The following is a 22,319-nucleotide window of genomic DNA, read 5'->3' as shown; positions in this document are numbered from 1 at the left end:
AATAAAATTTTAAAAAATAAGACTAGGTTTTAGATGATGAAAGTATCTAAGTGGACAGTTCATGAGAGAGAAGGGAAAAGACATTCTAGCAGAGAGAAGACAGCAGGCATACATGGGAAAAGGCTGAAGTCTTGGGACAGACAATTAAACAATAAGATTTCATCCTAGCCAAAAGGGTCACTTGATTCCACTTAGACTGTGGCTTATGTTAGGAAGATGGAGTTAAGGAACTTGAGCTACTCAATGGGGTGATAAGGTGTTGATTCTGTACAAGAATCTGGATAAGAATCTTAATAAGAAACATGACCATTTATCTCAGATTCTGGAACTGTCCTGGTTCATGCTGGTTATTCCATTTTTTTTAGCACCGGTTCTCACTAATTCTTAATAAATTCTCTCTAATTCTTATAAAAATGTCTTGATTTGGTGAATAACTTACAGGATTGCTTTAGAAAAGTTCCAGACATGCTTAGGAAGTTTGACAGTTTATTTTTGTACCTCTCTGTTTGATATTTGCACAATTCCTTCATGTATAATTTTCCAGACATCTGAAATATGGCAACTAATTGTTCTGGTGGTTCACCAGGAATAAACTCAGTTACATAGACTTTTACTGAGGAGTGATGGGAGGTGAGAAAATGACACAGAGTAAATATAAGAGGCCACCATGAAATCAAACTAAACCTGGTGTAGGTATGACACTAGCTAATTGTCTGACTTACACATTTTACTTAAATTTGCCGAGCTGAATTGCATCTTCTGTGAGACGGAAATTTTATGCAAACTTACTGCGCAGCTGATACTCAAGCAGTTTGTACAATTCCAGCTTTGTGGGTTGCTTATGGCCTGAGACCATTATAATTGGTGTTAAATACCCTGACTGTCATCCCCACTAGTGTGAGGGTTAAAAGAAGTCGTTCTACGAGATTCCTAGCATACTGTCTAGTAGTATTATTTTGTTGTTATTATTTTAATAATATTGTTGTTATCATCTCAGAGAACACCTTTAAGAGGTCAGAATATTGGTCATAAGGCAGAAGCACCAGGAACGTGAGTTCAAGGCCAGACTGGGCAAAATTAGCAAAAACCTATCTCAAAAATGAAATTTAAAATACCCGAAAGGACTGACGGGAGTGGCTCCAGTGGTTAGAGTCCATTTGTGAAACCTCAAGTTCAATTGAGAGAGAGAGAGAGAGAGGATAAAAGAAACTGGTAGTCATTAGAATCATTCAAAGCCAAAAGTGTGAGCTGCTCAGTGTCTTATAATTAAGTGGTAGGTTGGCAACACTACAGAACAGTTGAGATAGGGATCATAGGTGTAGAGCTAAGTTCAGAGGGGCGTGGGAGTAAGGAAGACATAATAGTTGAGGGAGAATAAAGTTCTCAAGTGAAAAGCATTCCCCCAGTCCAAACCATCTGTGCTGTCCTTCATTTGTAGCACAGTGTTGCTTTTTGGACAGAGGAGTAGGGGAGGCATTATAAACAATGTTTTTGTTCCCCATTTTCAAGAGACAGGTGGTGATACATGAAATTGATGTGTACCAAGTAAAGCAATGGTAGTCACTTGTAAGTACCTCATCAACCCAAATTTAAATTAAATTTAAATTTTGCACCTGTTTCATTTATTAAAGATTTTAGAGTCAAAGATCTTCTAGACTTTTGTTGCTCTTTGACTCTAAAATCTTTAATAAGTAAATTTATATTTTACCTATCTTCTTCACTTCATCTCATTAGCATGGCTTTTACAAGCTAAGCAATATATGTATTCATATATATTAAATTACATACATTAATATTTTTCCTTAGGTTTGAAGTTGGAACACTTATTCTTTCTTAACAAAATTTAACTATTGCTACTCAAAGGTTTTAAAGACTGGCATTTATATTTTATTTTCTTTACAGAGTCAGAAAAACTATTATAATAGAGGAGTATACAGACATTGGAGCCAGACTGTCTGGCTCTGCCACTTACAAGCACTGTGACCTTCGACAACTTATATAACCTCTCTGTGCTTCAACTTCTTCACCTGTAAAAATTGGTGGTGACTTAGAACCTACTTTTATACTTGTAAATATTTAATAGCTTAACATTTGTCACCAACTTAGAAGTGTTCCAGGCATTGGGGATGTATTACATAAATAGTATACATTAGGTATAAAAAATAAAAGATAGGGGTTGTTAGGCAAAAAAAAATTCAGTTTTACCATTTTTTTCTTCCTGGTCTGAACATTCTAAGCAATTTGAGAATTATTAACAACAACCTGAGCTGAATATCTTTTCAACATGCTTTCGGTGTATTATTCCAAGGAAGGTTCTGATGGCTTCAGAAATGATACCACTGCTGTCACTGCTGCCTCTGTTGGTCTCTATTATGAGTAAAAGATTAAACAACAAACTTCTAGGGTTTTCTCCTGTTGGATGAAAGTGTAATGTTTTACTTTTCACGTTGGAGCAGACAGTAGCCTAGAGCATCGACATTCATATTGTGTTCTGATGGCTTGTGTGAGAGCTAAAGTAACATCATTTTCTTTATCATTATGTGATGAGACTTGTCACCCTGCTTTATGAACAGAAAATTCTTAGCTTAGGGAGCAGCCAGGGGCAGGTCATAAAATAAAGGATTATAGAGCAAAGATATTAGTGAAATCTAAGCATCAGCACTTCTCACTGTGTTTAACTCAAAGACGATGAGGTCTGTCTGGGGAGCTAATACTACTTAACTATGTTTGGGCAAAAAGCCAGAAGGAAATTGTATTTCAAAAAGAGAAGGTCTGGCATTCCATATGTTGAGTAATCCTGATCAGTTAATAGGGATATATGGCCATTTCGTACAAAAGATAAAAGACTAAAAATAGGCTTTTGTGTTGAAGACCCCAATGTTGATACAGTTTGTGGCTGAAGGGCAATTGATAACATATCAGGTCCTTAAATTATTCAAGTTAAAAAGTTGGGGAAACAGAGATGGCATCTTTGACTGTAGACAAAGTCCCATATGCACTTAATTTGTACACTGCACTCTTTGAACCATAGACATAGATAGAGTGAACATGACAAATGGGTAAATCAAAGGTCATTGTAAAAGTTCCCTTAATGTCCCAGAGAGCCTGGGCTGAATCCAGAGCATTGTGGATGTAAGTTCAAATCAAATTCTGCCCAAAGAGGGATGATGAGCCTATTGTCTTGATATGTAGTCTGGGCTCAAGGGTTTCTAACTGTGTACAATTCCACACAAACAGGATGTCATTTTTCTCTTATACTACTGATGCTTCCTTGTGTCACTGAAAAGCTCAGGACTGTGTCCCATGTGGCCATACCTTTAGGATAGCCCTAAGATGTAGAATCCCATCTGTTGGCTGCCATATTGTTTCCAAAGTTGGCAAAGTTTCTCCTTATTCTCTCTATGTTCATTTTTGAAGTTTCTGGACAGACAACCTGTGCAGTTAACAATAAAATATTTCCTGGATCAGGCCTTTATATGATTTTCCCAGTTTCTGTTTCTTTCCTCTAGTCACTTGGATTGCTTTTATCCCTACTAGAGCTCAGCACATTCAACACTTAAAAAGTAAATAAAATATTTTTGCTTCCTTTTAAATTCAGAGTGCACTATTTGATTTCTTAGATACACGTAGCATCTTATTATCTCATTTATAGAAATACACGTGCCACGTTTCTTATGATATCACTTCATTTGTTCCTTGTCTTTAGTTTCATTGTCAATTAGAGATGAAGTCTCAAAATCCTGATCACTTTTTTCCTCTGCTCAATGTGCTCCCTGAAGTTGAATTATTTGTCAGCATTCTAAAAACATTACTAAATTCAGAGTGGAGGATCTGAAGTGCCTATGTAGTAAGCCTTGTTTTTTAATTTTATTTTTATTAATTTATGTTTATTCATTCAGCATTTATTTATTTATTGATCCTTAAAGTACACTTAGAGTAGGAAAACAAAAGTTAACACAACACTATCCACTATCCTTAGTTTATTTATATGCACCACACTCACACATTTCTTTTAAGGGCAAAGACAAGATGATTTCAGTAAAGTCTACTTTTGAGCAAAGTGAGATAAATGGCCCAAGTGATTTTTATGGAATCTATAAGGATGTGACCTCTTGGTTTTAAGATAAGGAAAGTGTTTACAGATTTGTTTAGTTTGTCAGACATCCAAATTCACCCCAAAGTAAAAGTTCCTGTTGTACAAAAATGGAGTTTGTAAGGACATGGAGGAGCCTTAAGACAGCACTTGAATACTCTGTCAAGGCCAACGTCAGCTTCTCCTATCATTGGGGTTTTAGTTTTGCATACTGTCATTCACTGCTATCCTGGCCTCTGAGCACATCCTAAAACTGGACAGAACAGGCAGTGGGACGGAATATATTGACTAGATCATTGGGGACATAGATGGGCTTGGGTTGGTAATGGCTGCTCCTCTATATGAAGAAGGAGGAAACAATGTAGGCAATGTAGGTCCTATCAGGAAATGCATCTGGGGAGGTAGATCCATGTACATCTCTTTCACTTTGTGGAAAAGCTGGCATTGAGATCTAGCTCTTCAGAATCCTAGTATAAAAATGAACATATCACTCATTGTTTATGGTTCTTTGTCTAGTTTCATCTATGTTTGACTACTACTGCCACAGTTTACTTTTGAATTCAACTATGACATATTGTAAGAAATTTTGTAAGTGTCATAATATACCCCCAGCACAAAAATAATAAATTATAAAAACACCGGGATGATAGACGACAACGAAAAGCTGCTCAATTGAGTTTTTACTCTAGAAAAGTGTAGCTGCATTTAAATTTCAAGGGACTCATGAAGGTGATGGTCTCTGAACTTTTGCCAGTATCCTCCCAGCTTCATCTCAGCCTAAAAATCCTACGCACTCTTCATGACCCAGTCTTTGGCAGTCTTGGCCTGTTTCTCCGCAGGGAATCCATCACTCCTCAGAGCCCAGAGTGCTTTGTGCTTGTCTCTCTGCCTTTTCAATGCTTCATTGTTTTATTTCTTGGCATACTTAATCCCACCACTAGCAGAAAAAGCAGATGATGTCAGTGATCCGAGGTGGCAGTTGGTGTCAGGTCCAGGGAGGAAGAGCAGAAAGCAAAGACGGTGAGTTGGAGGCAGGAGAGTAACCTTAGCACTAAGTGAATCACGTGGTGATGGGGCTGGTGCTAGAAAGAACTCAGAGAAGAATAAGAACATGAAACACCTTTAACTTCAAAGAGAGGGAGTAGAGACCTGGATGACATAGAGCTTGTGTTGAGGGAATAAAATTCCGGCTTCGGTCCTTTGGAATATGGGAGTACATGAATAGCAGGCAGGAGCAGCATGTTTTTCCTGGGTCAGGCAGTAGGAGAACAGTTCAATTTGTGTCTCCATGTAGTGGTGAGAAAATTCAATTTTACATGAAAAGCATCCAAACTGTAAAAAAAAAAAATGTATCTTAGTTAATATTCCATGGGCATACGTCTATTTTACATCCTTGGCGGTCTCTTCAACATTCACTCATATGTTTATTTGGAATTAAATATAGATTAGTCAATGCATGCTAGGAATATTTTTTAACATTTTAAACAGCTCTGTTTAAACATCATTTTTCCATAATGAAAATTTTATTCTTGCACAGTGAAAAGGATTCCATATAATCATTTTTTAAAGAGCATAGCAAGCGTTATGGTTAAAAACAAACAATGAGCACTAGGGACATTAAATTTGCACTAGCAGTTCTAACCTACTTGTCCCAAAATGAGGTCCAGTCTCCTCCCAGGGAAAATCCTCCTAAAAAAGTTGCACCTACACATGGTGCGACACATGGAAACGGCAGTGACCTCACTCTGAGTCTGAGCGACATCTCTCCCTTGATACGACCCTGCCACTACTTCCTGCCCATTTCATGCCCTCTGAAAAATGTCCATGACTTGTCCTCAGGTATAGTCCTAAATTCTGTAACTGTACCCAGTGAATCGCTAGAAACAGGATGAAAACCACTTCAACTTGTTTGCTTTACCCAATATACCATTTAGTTAGTGAGGAAAGCTAGTTTCTGTGTCATAGGGGCATTTTTTAAAGCGTGTAAATCCCAGACTTCTGAACAATAATTTGATTCAGACTCTGAAGAGAAGCCCTGGAGAATAATCAATCCCTAGCAGCAACCAGAAGAAATTTTCTCATCTTAAATAAAGCAGAGGATCATAAGTGGTGAGAAGATTCCTTGTCTGAAGGAATGAGGACTGAATATCCCGTGGACTTGTTCATGACTTGTTATAGGACAGAAACTACTTTGTAAAATTTACATATGAATGCAGGATAATTTTCCCCTGAATTTTAAGACTATCAAAGTTGACATTAAAAAATCAGTGGTAGGAGCCAGGAGTGGTTGTGCATATCTATAATCCCAGCACTCTGGAGTCTAAAGCAGGAGGATGGTGAGTTTGAAGCTAGCCTGGGCTACATAACAAGACCCTGTCTCAAAAAAAAAAAGTGGTAGTTTTTTGTTTTGTTTTGTTTCATTTTTGCTTGCCTTTTTCCATTTGGAAATGTGTGTGTTCAACCACAAGAGTGATATGTTGCCTTCTAGCCTCCCAAATATTAAATTGAAGGATGTATTGGGATAATTAAGAGGTGACACTTAAAGAGAGGGTTTAAACATTGCCTGCCTAATTTAGTATGGAAAGATTGGACTCTGGCAAAACTGTGAAGCAGATGGATGACACTTTTATACACAATGCATCATTTTACTTCCCTTTAAGATAACCAGGCCCGGTCCACTCAATTTCCCATCCTGGATCACTGAGGGCTAATAGTCAGCTATTTGCATATATCGTCTCATTTAGTATGCACTCATTTTGTAAAGGGACAGCTCAGTCCCAGAGAAGTTTATTGCCATAAATTTCTAGAGTTACAGCCCTAGAACTTGAGTCTGAAATGCAGCTGTGACAAAAAAGCACAGGTCTGTTGCTCCTTCACACTGGTTCCTTTCTTACCTGCATGAATATTGCTGTGTGTTTGAGTGAATCTTTAGGGCCAAAGTGAGCAAATTTTTCTGTTAAACAGTAAAAATGATGCCTTTGATTTTAAAATTATATGTATTTTATTAAAAATTATAAGATGGGGAAGGTGGCAAAATCAAGGCCCGTTGTTATTTAGATATGAAGATTAGGGTTTGTTTTTCCTCCTAATAGATTGCCAGAAGTAGTGAATAAAAATACAGGATGCCTGGTTACATCTGACTGTAAAATATTGAGAAGGATATAGTTAAATTAAAGATACAGCAAATTAATACTGAAATTTTTCATAAATCTGAAATTCAAGTTCATAAATCTGAAACACAGGTACTTTGTGTTTGTATCTGGCAATTGTATTTGGTAGATGGTCTTTACTTTAAATATTTTACATGTTGTCTGTTCTCATTAGAATGGCACTTATGTTATACAAAGTCACCAAGAACACTGAAATAGTGAATACCGAGTCACTGCATCTAAGGGAATAAAAATCCTCTGATCACAACGTTTTCATCACTTGGTATTGTTTTTATATGAGCTTCTGTTTAAAGACATGTATTTCTTGATTATTAAATACTAGCCAAGAAATGTTAACCTTTTCCTGACCCTGGGTAATGTGGCTCTAAATTTCTTTGACTTTCCACTTCATTGTGATGCTATCCACTATACTTTAAAAAAAAGAAAAGTTGTCATTTTGTGAATCTGCAAAGTTAGCTGTTTTTCCATCTTTTCTTTCACTTCCTCACACATGTAGATGACCTGCAGTCTCCTGAGCAGCCTCAAATAAGCATCAGATAATTTCCTCTTCCTGTTTGTCACTGTACTGAATTGTTGATTCATTAAACACTGACATCACACATGACAGCACTATAGCTCATGCCTAAATGAAGCTTATCACACATAATGGCCTTGTGCTTAGGGATACTAGAGAACACTTCAGCTCTATATTTGGGGACATATTAAACAGCAAAATCACCAAAGAGAAGCACAGAGATGCAAACAATAATATAACGTAAACCGGGCTACAAATAGGATGCTTGTTGTCAGTACTAAAGATGAAACATGAAAACAAATCATCATATTGTTTGACCTGAGGATCCCATTTTGGAATCTGTGTCAGGCAACTCAAATTTTTCACCATCAATGACCATGAAAATGCCATGACTATTATCTTGGAGTTACAAGTAAATTTACGTACTAGGCACACTCACTTTATAGAGCCTGCATGCAAATGATGAGAATTAACTGCTTTGATTGGCTGAATTAAGAACTTAAGGCAAACTTGAGTAATAGACTAAGGAAGAATGGGCAATGACTTGAGTCATATAACAGCTGAGTCTCCAAAGATTATGCTAACAGTCTAGACGCCTCACTGTGTTCCAGAATTGCGTTAATATTTTCTCCTGCTGAGTTATCAGAACTAGATTTATACACATTTGTGTGAAATGAATGCTGCAGTCTTCATTGGTCCAAGATCTCATAGCTTTAAGTAAGAGAGTCCTAGCCAGCCAAGGAATACCAAGGCAAGCTCCTTTGTGTATCACACTGGGTATGCTACCAGTAATTCTTACGTGCTTATATATATCGTAACACCAATATGACATGACCCACAAACTTTGAAAGCTTAAAGCAAAGCTAATCAGGAAATCATCTATCAACCCTAACCTTTGGTACTGAGACTCTTCTGTACTTCTATTGCAACTCTAACTTTCTGTTCTGTAATTCCCTTTCTCAGTGCTTTCTGCTGTAGACTTTGGGCTGCTAAATATTCCTCTCTTGTTCTAGCAGCACACTGCCCACATGAAGCTATAATCCTCTGTCGGTGGCATTGGAATCATTTCCACACTGCCTGGATTTATGTCACAAAGAGAGGATTAAGAGTTTAGGTAGTGACTAAGCCAGAGGAGCTAGACAAATATTGAAAATGAAGTCTGTTTTCATGCAAATATGCAAGTAGTAATGAAAAAGGGAGGGTTGCACAAACAGAAAGTGTAACACAGGTTAAAATATTTTTAGATAGAATGTATTCTTCTAAAATTGGGATTTTCCTTAGTTTTTAACTTGAATTATAGTTTATCACCCATTTTTTTCTTTTGCAATATTTCAACTCCTCAAATGGCAGGATAACAAAGCACCTTTTCTAGTTGTGATTTTAAATAATGGCCCTTGGTATAGTCACTTTCCACAATTTTGGGTGGGATATCTACAATTTCCTTTTTAGAACTTAAAATAATATGACTCTCATTTAGTTGTCAGGTGTAAACTGTTAGGTAAGCTATTTGATAATAAAAACAAATAACTTAGAGTCATGTGCATACTGAAAAGTCATACTAAATTTGTACTTTTTTTATTATAAGGTACACAGGAAAAGTGTTTATTACCATTTAACCTAATTATCCTGTGCCTTGTTTCTGAGAAATTTGCTAATCTGTTCATTCCAATATTCACCCTAATTTTTAAACAAAAATTAAATGACTGTGTGCCCTGATAATAAAGCAACCAGACGTTAAGAATTATTTTAATATTTTCTCTTGCTTTTTACACAATAAATAAATATACATGCTTGTCTTAATTATCGATTGTTATGTTAAAAATGCAGTCCTGGGGATCTAACTTTTGTCGTGGAAAAGTATCCTCAAAATCTAGTAGCTTGGTTTCCAGTGTTAGTGAATAATTTGCAATATGTGTTAAATATTTAGCATAAGTGAAAGCTTTGAGTAATCACTGAAGTTGTTATTTTGTTCCTGGGTAAAATATAAATACTAAAATTTTATAAATACCATAATTTTTCTGGGAAAGACCTACTGATAATGTATTATTGCTTGACCAATCATAGAGGATTTAGTGACTTTCAAAGTATTTCTTAATCCTGTATCCCATTATTAACTCCAAGTAATATTAATAATGGTAATGCTCATAGTAGACTGTGCTCAGCATGGGCAAGGCCCTGGGTTCTATCCCCAATCCTGTAAAGGTAAAACCCCACAATAATAGTAGAACTCAAGTAACACTTAGTAGTAATAATGAGTAATAATTATTTGAGTTGGGTGCAATCCTAAATTCTATAATCCTCGTTACTTGGGTGCAGACATCTGGAGTATTGATTCAAAGCTAACCGAGGCAAAAGATTCATGAGACCCCATTTTAACCATTAAAAGTGGGTGTCCCTGTCACCCCAGCTGTGCAGGACAAGTAAATAAGATTGCTGTCCAGGTTCATCCTGGCATAACCATAAGAAACTACTTGAAAAATAACAAAGGCAAAAGGGTGGCAGTGTGGCTCAAGTGGTAGAGCACCTGCCTGGCAAGAGAAAGCCCTAGTTCAAACCCCAGTAATGCCAGAACAAAAATGATTATCATTATTTCAATTTCTTTCTAATCATTAATTTGGTCAAGTTGATGGGAAGTTGTGCTTCACTATGTCAGAAATATGTGCTAGTGTGTCATTATTTAGAGTTTGACAAGCATTTGGTTCTTGAAAGTTGCTTTGTTTTATTTTCATTTTCAGATTGTACTGCTTTTGGATTGGCCTGCTCCTATTTTAATTATTGTTTAGATCAAGCAGGACTCTGTGTTAAATTTGCCCTGCTGTCCCTGAATGTGAACAACAATTTTTGTAATTTGTCACTTTGACCATTGGGAAGTGTAAAGTTGCCAAGCGTTCTCTTTAAGCCACCACTTTCATTTTGAGGTCACTGTTAGCTTCTCATTTAATTTCTTCAAAGCATTATAAAATAATAACAAAACAGTTATTATAGCTGCTTCCCAAATGCATCTGAAATGGGAAGACTTGGACAAAATGAAAGCAAAACAAGATTTGTTAAACATTAAGATTTCTGATATCTCCTAAAACCACTGCTATCTTACAGTTGACTAAATTCTCTTCTGCTTCTATGTGGAATAAATATTGCCATATTTTATGGTATTGATCACATTGGCGAAGTACAGTCTTGGGGGCCAACTGAATAATGAAGGCCATAAGAGAGTCCAAATTATGTTCGATTAATTTTTTTTGGTGGTACTGTGGTTTGAACTCAGGGCCTCTTACTTGCTAGATAGCTGTTCAACCACTTGAGCTACTCCCTCAGCCGTTTTTGCATTGGTTATTTTTGAGATAGGGTCTCGCTTTGTACCCAGGCCGGACTGGACCATGATTCTCCTATTTACACTTCCTGCATAGATAGGAAAACAGGCACACGTCACTGTGCCAAGCCATTGGTTCAGACGGGGTCTGGTGAAATTTTTGCCCTAGCTGCCTTTGAACCATGATCCTCCTGTTTTCTGCCTCCCTTGTAGCTAGGATTATAGGCTGAAGCCACTGAGTCCAGCTCAATTAAATTTTATTGGACCAATTTTCACCTATGCTTAGGTTTGGATTCTCAATCTTACAGCTCTAGTAACTAGATGGTTTCCTTGTGTGATTGCTCCAACATAATCAGGATATAACACCTAGATATGGTTGATGTGATGAACCTTATTAACATCAATGAATAAATAGAATATGTCTTGACTATTCTCTCTGTGTTTCTTGTAGGGTATATATATTGTATAAAATATGTAGCATATAAAGTCCTAAATCCCTTTGCTTTGGTTTATTTTGTTCCGTAGGGTGTGTTCCAATAGCTGAAGTGCTGAGCACAGTGGCTTACCTCTGTAATCCTAGCTGCTCCGGAGGAAAATCTTGGAAGGATCAAAGTTTGAGGACAGCCTGAACAAAATAGGTTAGCAAACACCATCTCAAGTTAAGTGTGGTGATTTGCATCTCTAATCCCAGCTATTTGGGAGGCATTACAAAGAGTGTTGCGGTTTGAGGCTTGACCTGGCAAAAATAGGAGACCCTTCCTGAAAAATAGCTAAAACAAAAAAAGGCTGGGTATGGCTCATTTCCTCAGGAAACCACCTGGTACAGCTCTTTGTTGCAGTGGGCCATCTACCACCTCCCTTCTTGACTTGCCTTCTCTACTAAAATGCATTAAGACCTGTTGAGAATTCTGCACCCTTAATAGTTGCTGACGCATGTGTTTGCTGATTTTATTAAACTAGAGTGTTCTAATGAAGCCTAATACATTAATGTGCCACCCCATAACTAGTTTGGACTTAATTCATCCCTTCCTTGCTATACAATGTGGGACTGACACAGAAAACATTGGCACCACAAGAATTTCAGGATCTTTTGGCCTCATGTTTTAACTCTATGCTGAAGCTTTTCTGAGATTCCACACTCACCTTCTTTCTTCTCCTCCTCTTTGTGCTGCTGCTGACTTGGAGTAAATTGCCCCTTTTGGCTTTTTTCCTGGCTGTTTTTTACTCACACATTGACATGTTAAATGTTACTTTGATAGAAAGACTTGTTCTTTTTTAAAAACCATTTTCCCTCAACTCTTTCCCTTCTGTATGATTTATAGTATTGAGCATATCCGTTTCATATTATCCCACTTAATTATTTTTCAATAATATTTTCATTTTTTCTGGTTTTCCTAACTAGATTACAACCTTCTTGGGGAAGAAGCCCAGGTCTTACTCATTATTATATCTTGAATGACAAATCCCTCTCCTGTCACTGAAAGGATGCTCCATCAAAATTAGTTAACCGATGAATGTGCAGTGGGCTCAAAAACCAGAGAGGATAGGAAAACAGCAAAAAATTTGAGATGGAAATAAGCATCAGTTTTCTTAACTATAAAAGTAATGATAATATTGTCAATAATTAAGTAATAGTAAACAACTTGGGTTTATATTATGTGTCATTCATGTGTCAAGGGAACTTTCTACATAATATTCAATTTATATTCAACACATATTCTATATAGTATTCAATTTATTTCTCTGGCCACCTAAGGAAACTGAGGATCAAAAAGGTAAAGTTATTTGTTCCAGCTCCTGTAACTGATATTATATGGATGGCCAGTGACACTCAATAGCATTACACTTCATGTCTGAGTGAAACTTATCTAGCAGACACATTTCCTTTCTAAGGTACATCACAACCCTCTGATGCTTAAAGACACTAGGCAGCACTTTATCATTACACTTGGGAACCATTTCAAGTAGCAAAATCACCAACATAAAGCACAAAAATGAAAAAAAAAACATGACATTAAATAGACTAGAAAAGGGACACTTGCTTACAGTATGAAAGCTGAAGCAAAGCAAAATATCATTTTGCTGGTGTGCCCTCACCTGGGAACATGTGTGTCTGGGTACTTAAATTTAGCATATCTGTGGGTAAATGTGAAAATGCCATGAGTACTGAGTTTCAAGTTACAAATAAATTTTAGTAAGTAGGCTAAATAGCAACAAAAGAATGTGCAAATACAAAGGAACAACTGAATAGCTGTTATAAAATAGCCTCAATATTTCTGCTCCTAAGAGCTCTTTTTTCTCGTTCCTTTGGCTGTTGTTAGTGGATGCAGCTCTTCCTGCCTTGAGTATTTCTTTTGGCCAGTAGGCTTTGCTGTAGATAGTTTCTTGGGATAGGAGAAATCTGTTTATTGGCTGCAGTTTGGTACATTTGCTTATTCATATGGCTCAAGTCTCATCCTAGGGCTTGGAGAGATCTATCATTAACGAGGTAAAAAGGGGGTTAGCAGCTCTCAGTTAAGCTCACCTTGTGTATTCTAAAGTGAGTTCTTCCTAATACAAATGCAATCAATATTATAAGAAAGCAGGGCATGCTAAGGGGAGGTCACATGAGAGGGTAAAAGAAGTTAAGAAGGTGAATATAGTTGATGTACTTCCTAGATAAGAATGAATATAGAGTTTTTAAAAGAGTTGAAATCACCCTAAGAAGGGGTCTAAGGTAGAAAGGAGAAAATAGAGGAGATGAACCAATTCAGGTTATAATACATATATACATGCAAACACCACAATGAAACTCCCTGTATACCTATCTTAAACAAACAAAAATGTCATTTTTTAAAACAAAATTGGAGAACAGGAGGGCCGAACGGGTCTTATCTTGTCTGGAGTGATTGGTACCAGTGGGAAGGGGGAAGATGTGAGGAAAGGGAAGGTGAATATGGTATGAATGGTGTGTACCCATGTATGTAAATGGGAAAATGAGACTAGTTGTGAGGGATAATAAAAGAGAATGATGGAGGAGGTGAATTCAAGTATGATATATTTGATATATTGTAAGAACGTTTATAAATGCTACAACATACCCCCAGCACCACATAAAATAAATAAGTAAATAAGTAAATATTTTTTTAAGAAGTGAATTCTTCTGTTTGAAGATTTGCACAATTGTGATGGGCATTGTGTATTTGGTGGATTGTTTCATATACTTTCAGCTAGTCAGTAAGAAATCATCTACTTGCTCATGGAAAATGCCTCCCTGGTTTTATTTCAGTAGAACAAACCAAGACTTCTCTAGCTAGCTAGCTGGTAGGAGGTTACTCAAACGATCATTAAACTAGTGTGACCAAAAGTTGAAAGGAAAGGGTAAAAGGCAACTCTTCATGTGAGACTGGCAACAATAACTCTTCCAGGCCACCAGTGCATCTTTTAGGCTTTAATTTTTGAATGGTACCCTTGAAGTCTTATAATTGAGGCTATAAGTACACAATTAATGGCTTTATAATGCATTTTATAAGCATGGTAGTGTCTTTTTAAATATCCCGGCTCATTTTCTCTCTCCATTCAGACTATAGAATGTGCTTTTAAAAGCCTGGAATATATTCAGAATAGTCCACTTACGTCCTTCTGTGCAAAGCATCCCTGTGAAGGAGGAAAAGCAAAGTAATGGGGGAAAGGGAAATGGGAATCCTGCCAGGAGCTATGCCATCGTCTACCAAGTAGCCTTAACCAAATTACTCAGACTTTTCAGATAAGGTCCGGAAGCCTGGAAGAGTCTACTTTCTCTTTCCTTTTTCTCTCCATTCATGGTTCTGTACTTTGGTGACTCTATTTCTTCTTGGCCAACATCAGAGCTTAGATATCATCAACTTTTCAAATCTTTTCATCAAGAAAGATGAAGACTTCTCCTTTCCTTCAAATCCAGTAAGATGCTAATTTATTATGAAACACATAACTATTCTAAAATGTCTGCAGCTCATATTTGGTCCTTGAGCAACTTTAGTCAGTGGACATTCAGCATTATAAACAATGATATATTGTTTATATGAGTTTTATAAAGCTCATATCCCTTAATTATAGGGTTTTTTTTAACCTTTTGCTCTTCTTTTTGGTTATCTAATTCTGACACAGGCCAGGAGAGTATAAAAATTTTTCAAAAGAGTATATTAATTATCCTGAAATATACAATGTTTTTCTGACTGTGGAAAATTATCACTTGTTCTCCCTATTTACTTGTTTCCTTCTACCAAGTACTATATTTACCACTGAGCATACTTTTAAAAATCTCCTTTGTGAGTTAAATGTCTAAGCAACTTAGTGGTAAGACAGAAAAGAAATAAAATATTCATTCAATGAATATGTTTGTTGAGTGGCTCCTATATGCCACACACCATTCTACATGCTAAGAATACAGCTTCTGGACTTAAAAGTATATATTCCAGCAATGGGAGAAAGGAAATCAATGTATTAAGTAAATCTCCTAGAAATTGAAATGGTGATAAGTACAGAGGAAAATAAACAGGGTAAGAAGTTATGGGGAGTACAACTTTACTAGATCCAATACAAGACAGTTCATAATATGTATACGAGTGACAATTAAGTGTGATCATGGAAATAAGGATCACATGGGAATAGGGAACTGTTTATAAAAATTGGGAGGTCAGGAAAGACCTCTCTGATAAGTGGCATATGAACAGAACAGGGAGAGTAGAGCTCAGTCATTAAGTGTCTGGGAGAAGGCATTTGAGACAAATGCCTGATGTGGGATCACAGTGTGTTTAAGCAATAGTGAGGAAGCTGTTGTGGCCGGAGAGACAGAGTACAGGAAAATACAAAATGAAGTAGGAGCAACAGCAGGAGCTGAAATTAACCTTGGGCTAGCGACTGGAAGAATGAATGCCTTTGAAGACTGTGAGTGAAGGTCGGACCACTCAGACTGCTGTGCTGAGAATATATTGTAGGGACAGTAGGCAGAATTAGAAGTCCTGCAAAGATGGCAGAAGGATCACGATCCCATCCTGTTTCCAAGGGACAGAAACAGTGTCTCCTTAAATGTCAGGATGGCAGGAGCAAGGCTGTAGAGAAATGCAAGCATTTTCCAGAGGAAAGGGTGGAAAAAGGACATTTCAGGTAGAGGAGAGGCTGGGCTGAGAGGAAGAGCGATGTAACGTAAAGTGAGGACTGACAGTAGCCTCATGAAGCTGAAAAACGTACGTGCCCACCACTTGGAAGACTCTGGGCTTTTGGCTTTGGAGCCCCCGAAGGCTTATAAGCAAATTTCCCTCACTGTGCCCTGCAGAAAGGTGGCTCCACTGGCAAAAGAGAAAATAAAGGAAGAATGACAGAGCAGGCCAGTGGAACAGGAGGACACTATGGCTCCAATGATCTTGACCTGTCCAGTGGGGCAGGCAGAAGAGGAAAAATTAATAACTGCATTTGAGTCGCACTTTCAGACTAGAAGAACACTGCATTACCAAGTCCAGGAGAATTGCATATCTTTGAACGTAAAGGGACATTAATGTCCATTTTATCAAGCACCAAATCATGTAATGACATGTTAAAAGCTGCTTCCAAAATAAAATGTGTTCTTCCTTTAGTACAAATGACAAATGAATATTGCAGTTATTTCATAATCCTATGGAAGAGTTGATTACTTTGCCTCTCCAAAGAGCATATTGTGAGTCACATGCATGTACACATTAATCTTAAATTGCCATTGAGTAGAATGGAAAGGGTGCCTGTTCATTTAACTCAGCACAGTATCTGAGAGAAGCCCATCGAGAAACTCTGGAACAGTAAAGTGAGCAAACAAAATGTCTTCCACTGATAGGATGCTAGAGGAGCAGAGGATTTGCTGATTCATAAAGATCATTTTATCAAAGCTTTTGTCTGAATATTTTTGGGCATACCAAGGCAATGTGTCTCAAACATGAGAGCCTTCCAGGGCATTCACAGGCACCTCTTGGGTGCAGGTTTACCACCATTTTCTCAATGTGTTTGGAACAACACCAGTAAAGGAAGACATGCAGGTGGTTGTCATTGAGAAAAAGAGAACTCTCAAATATTCATGAAGTGCCTGCGATTGCATTTTAATTTACTTTAGGAAATTGCCTACTTTGTTATTCATTTTGCATAATAGTTGTGACAGCTCCGGTTGGTTTCTGATTCTGAGGAGACTGTGCAGATGCAGGTCCTCAGATATCTAGCACACAGATTTTTCTGTTGAATCATGAATTGAATTTCATTCATGAGAAGGTAATTTATACTTTAAGGCATATTCTTGTTAATAAACTGAATTCTTTTGAATGTCATTTCTTTTCATCTCTCTTGAAATAAAAAAATTCTGTCTCCCTCTCTCTTTTTTTTTTTCTCCCTTCATGCTTATTTTTGCATAATTTTGTTAGGAGAAGGAAGAACACACTAGTTATTTCTGAGGTTATGTGGTTACCGTAAGTGGATCAATTTTAGAAGGAAATTAAATTTGTGGCTAAATGGTAGGTCATTTAAAGAATTGGCATTAACCAGATGTTAAACAATGACATGCTGAGAGGATTTCCTATGCTACACATGAAAATGCAGGTGCCTGTAATAACAGACATATATTAAATAACTAGGAACACTGAGTTACTTTTCCTAAAGCATATATGAATGTCAGATTTTAAAAATCCGTGCTAAGTGTCCATTTAACTTGAAAAAATTTACTATATTAGATGTCCGTGGTTGATGTATACCATATGCCAGAAGGACTTGACTTATTTAGCTATTATCCTTGAGGAAAGTGAGCCATTGTCATATACTAGAATAAAAACATGATTTCCAGAGGTACTGCTAAATTATTTTGGAACTTCTACTGGGAAAGTGAGGGACAAGATTAACATTTTGCATAGCACTCTTCTTTTGAACCTTTTAGTCTACATTTTACTTTCTGCAGTAATTCTTTTTCTGTTATTTTTAATTTATTATAATCATATTATTACTGTACTAGTGGTACATTGTGACATTTACAAAGTTCAGTAGACTACTTCTTGCCACATAATCCCAGGCTCTTCATGTCCCTATCATTGTAATCTACAACTGTTACCTTTGAGCTTTCCTTTTCTCCTCACCTTCCCCCTTCAATGGATTTTAAAATACATGTGTTCAGCATAAATCTGTCCAAATTAAATTGTCGTTCTTTGCTCTCTTTCACAATTGTTGTCTTTATGATTCCAGGTTTTACCTTTGTGGCTCGTAATTAGTAAGTGTTGATATTTACAAAATGAATCTTATCATGTTCTGCCTTACTGTGTTTATTAGAATGCAACAAAGAGATTCCAAAATAAAAGCCCAGATTTGGGATTCAGGTAGTTACTCGGTAACTTCTCCTGCCCTTTGATAATCTCTAAAGTGAATCAGAAAACACAGGCATTACACTACTGCATGATTTGTATGATGCTAGACGTGTCTGATTAAATCCCTTTTCTCTGCAATCTCAAAATTTTTATTGCCCTTCAATAAAGTGGTTTTTTTGTTTGTTTGTTTGTTTTTTCTTTTTCTTTTATTATTCATATGTGCATACAAGGCTTGGTTCATTTCTCCCCCCTGCCCCCACCCCCTCCCTTACCACCCACTCCGCCCCCTCCCTCTCCCCCCCTCTATACCCAGCATAAACTATTTTGCCCTTATCTCTAATTTTGTTGTAGAGAGAGTATAAGCAATAACAGGAAGGGACAAGAGTTTTTGCTGGTTGAGATAAGGATAGCTATACAGGGCATTGACTCACATTGATTTCCTGTGCTTAGGTGTTACCTTCTAGGTTAATTCTTCTTGAACTAACCTTTTCTCTAGTACCTGTTAAGAATCAACTTCATTGATGATTTTCCCAAACACCAGAAGAATGAAATCCCACAATGGCAAAAAACAGAGAATGAATCTTTGCTGGAAGATGGCATATTCATACCTCAAATAGTAACCACAGAGGCTTGGATTCTCTGAGAAGTAGGTTGGTCTAACAGATCTGTGTGCCAAGAGAGAAGCCATAGCTGCTTTGTGGGTTTAGAGAACCTTAATGCCCTGAATTGCACAATACAAAAAATTTAAAAAAGAAAGAGTGAACTGTTGACAATCTCAAGGACCATTTTACCTTATTTTTAAAGATCCTCCCAAGGAAAAATAAGGTTCACTTCTACTCCATAAACTTAGACTGCATAAGCTTTAATGCAAGAATCTAAATGAAGCCAGCCACTACTTGGTACAAATAACTTTTGATGCAGGCATGTATGTATTATAATTTATCTTTTCTGTACATTTGATCCCATTGGTAGACATGTGCAATGGTCATTAGTTACAAATACACTCATTCTCCTCTTGCGCACGGTAACATTTAATTTCACTATTCTCTATTAAGTTATTGTGTGGTTACATGACTTATTTCTCCATGAAATGTGAGCATAAATATAGATTCTCATTTCTGGATGGAAGTTTTAAGAGCTACAGTGTAATCTGCTTTGAGAAGGCTACTGGTAAATCCGAAATTTTTTTGTTGCTGTTGAATTTTCACAACTATATTTATTTTAGAGAATCACTAGAAAACCATTTTTTACTAAAGAAATGTACTTAACCGTAGATAGTCATTTACAAATGTTATATTCACACCTGGTGCCCCCTCCATTCTTTTTTTTATTATTATTATTCATTTATTCATATGTGCAGACATTGTTTGGGCCGTTTCTCCCCCTTGCCCCCTTCCTCTCCCCCCACCCCCTTGCTTGGAGGGAGAACCTGTTCTGCCCTTTTCTCCAATTTTGTTAAAGAGAAGATATAAGCAATAATAAGAAAGACAAAGCATTTTTGCTTTGCTCATGATGGCACTGGTGAACTTATTAATAAGAGGATAAAAGGAGACAAGAGAGAGCTTTTGCTCTTCTCTTTCCCTCTCTCTCTGTCTGTCTCTCTCTCCCATGTGTGTATACAAAAAGATAGACATCTGTAAGCCAGGGAAAGTTTTCTCCAGGTACCTGACCTGCCGGCAACTTGATCTTGGATGTCTCAGCCTCCAGAAACAAATTTCTATTGTTTAAACCACCCAGCCTATGGCATTTTTATTATTGTAGCCCGAACTGACTAAGATGTTCTGGACTGTTGCTATTTGTTTATTTTTTAGTTCTTTAAAATTGCTGAAATAACACATGCTACTCAGGAATAATTACATTTATTTTTTAATACATCTAATTGATGTCTATTTAGCAGTTTCTTTTGGATATGTATTAAGGCTTTGATCCCATCTCTACTAATTATTGGCTACAGAAACATGAATGATTTTTTTTTAAGTTTATGAACCTTAATTTTCTTCATTTGCAAATGAAGCCAATACTAGTTACCTCATAAGTTTGTTCTGAGTATGAAATGATTAATTACATGTAATTCACGTAGAATTCCCAGGACAAAATAAACACTCACAATATGTTTATCCATACCTTTCTCTCTGTTAAGTACTGACTGGTGAAAGGCTGAGGTATTGTGTTAAAAATATGCTTTTGCAACTATTTAGTAAAGTTTTATTTATTTATTTTTTTAAGAAATGTGCAGTAAAACCTTTATTAATGAAAACACTAAGATGGTTTTTATGCCTCATTAATTAGAGTGGCAAATATTAGGTACCTAAATCAGTATTTTTTTTTTAACTTAGCGTATGCCTGGGAGACAGTGAGATTCAAATCAATGTCATCTGTCTTCTTCATCTGTGGCATTTTTCAAAGATAACTCCTGCAGATGACTGGAGATTTGCAAAGTCCTCATTTAAGCCAGAAACCCCCTCAGAAGTTTTAGACTATAAACAGCCACATTTATAATGCAAAGTAAAATTCACTATTAAGGAAGCAAAAACAAAATCTCAGAAAAGGACATATGAGTAGAAAATTCACATAGAAATTGTGAGCTGAAATCATCCTTTCAGGAAGCCAAAGAAAAGATTAGCAAAACTCAAAGCCTTCAATAAGTCATTTCCTAGCAAAATCCCTCACCATTTTAAAAACTATTCCATCAAAATCCATCCAAAGATCAACAGTTTTACTAACAAGACTAGTGAAAGCTCCTTCAGAAGTCTGCTAGGAGAGAAGTTTGCCATGTGAAAAATTCATCAGCAGCAAGTTAGAAATCTTAAAAGTCAGTGTATCTTTTAGAAGAGTGACCAGCTCAGAGCAGACTGAAGGCTCACATCAAAGGAGGAACCTGCATAGCTCTGATGCTCTCAACCCTCTCCCTTCTCTCATCTACTTTCTCATGTCTCATTAGCATCTGGACGTCTTATCCTTAACATCAAATTCCAGGGCAGAGCCCTTCATAGTAAGTCCCTGAGTCCAATCTATTTGTCAAATATGGTCTTGGAGAATATTCTGGAATACACATGGTGTTGGAGTTTCTATGCTGCCAGTTACCAGGATGGTTTGGCCAGGAAGTTGGACACAGGTTATTGGAAGCATCCTGAAAAAGTGTTCCAAGTGATAATCACAGTCTTTCAACACCAGTAAAAAGTTTCTGAATGACATCAGAAATTAGCAGGAGTATCTCCTGTTGGAAAATAAGGAAAAAATTAGGTTGATAAAAGTAGGAAGAGATGGATGCTTGCAGGATGGAACAATCGATTCTTCTATCTATGCACAAAGTAAAAATGAAAGATGTTTATTTTTCATTTCTGCATTCCTTATTCTCTCACAGTAGCAGGTGGATAGGGACAAATATACAGAAGAAAGGAAATGGTAGCTTAGTCAATCCTTACACTGTAAATTGACCTGTGGCATTTGGGGTGGGAAGATATTATTTCCATTAGCTAAGTGATTTTCCAGCAATCTCTTTGTATTTGGAAGGTCATCACCAAAATAGATCAACCAGCACCATATGCAGTGGGGTTAAGCTACCTCCTAATACAAGTGACTTTTTGAATAAATCTTCTAAATGGAGAGTACATAGCTCTGTCTCACTTACAGAGCAGAGTTGGATTTTAACTGAAAACTACTTAGAGCTCACGTTATTTTTAGCTGCATTCATAGAGAATTACTATATACTATTGTTACCAAATTTTAAAAGGAAATAAGAGCTCCGACAGGCAGCAAAAGAACCTGCTACTTTTCTTACTGTAGCTTTAGAAGCATCTTCTTTCATCACAAGAATGACAGGATATCTAAAGATGTGCATTATCTTAAGAAGAACAAAATGTAGACAATCTTATTCCCCACATCTATTTCATTTACAGGCACTTGG

General features: G+C 36.8%; 1 protein-coding gene across 4 annotated transcripts in view; it reads left to right on the top strand.

Moving 5' to 3' along the window:
- Nucleotides 1-22,319, top strand: part of Gpc6 (glypican 6) — a 1,113,645-nt gene that overhangs the window by 222,248 nt on the left and 869,078 nt on the right. Inside the window, exon 1 of one of the 4 annotated variants that reach the window (XM_074043146.1) lies at nt 5,533-11,725. The exons of the other annotated variants lie outside the window; for them this stretch is intronic. The gene's annotated coding sequence lies outside the window, so the exon portion shown is untranslated. Of the gene's footprint in view, nt 1-5,532; nt 11,726-22,319 lie in introns of those variants that run through there. 4 annotated transcript variants of the gene reach the window in all.

This window comes from Castor canadensis, chromosome 10 (genome assembly GCF_047511655.1).
Source record: "Castor canadensis chromosome 10, mCasCan1.hap1v2, whole genome shotgun sequence".
Taxonomy (NCBI): Eukaryota; Metazoa; Chordata; class Mammalia; order Rodentia; family Castoridae; genus Castor; species Castor canadensis.
Note: the sequence above shows the minus strand (reverse complement) of the source record. Positions and strands in the feature narration are given on the sequence as shown.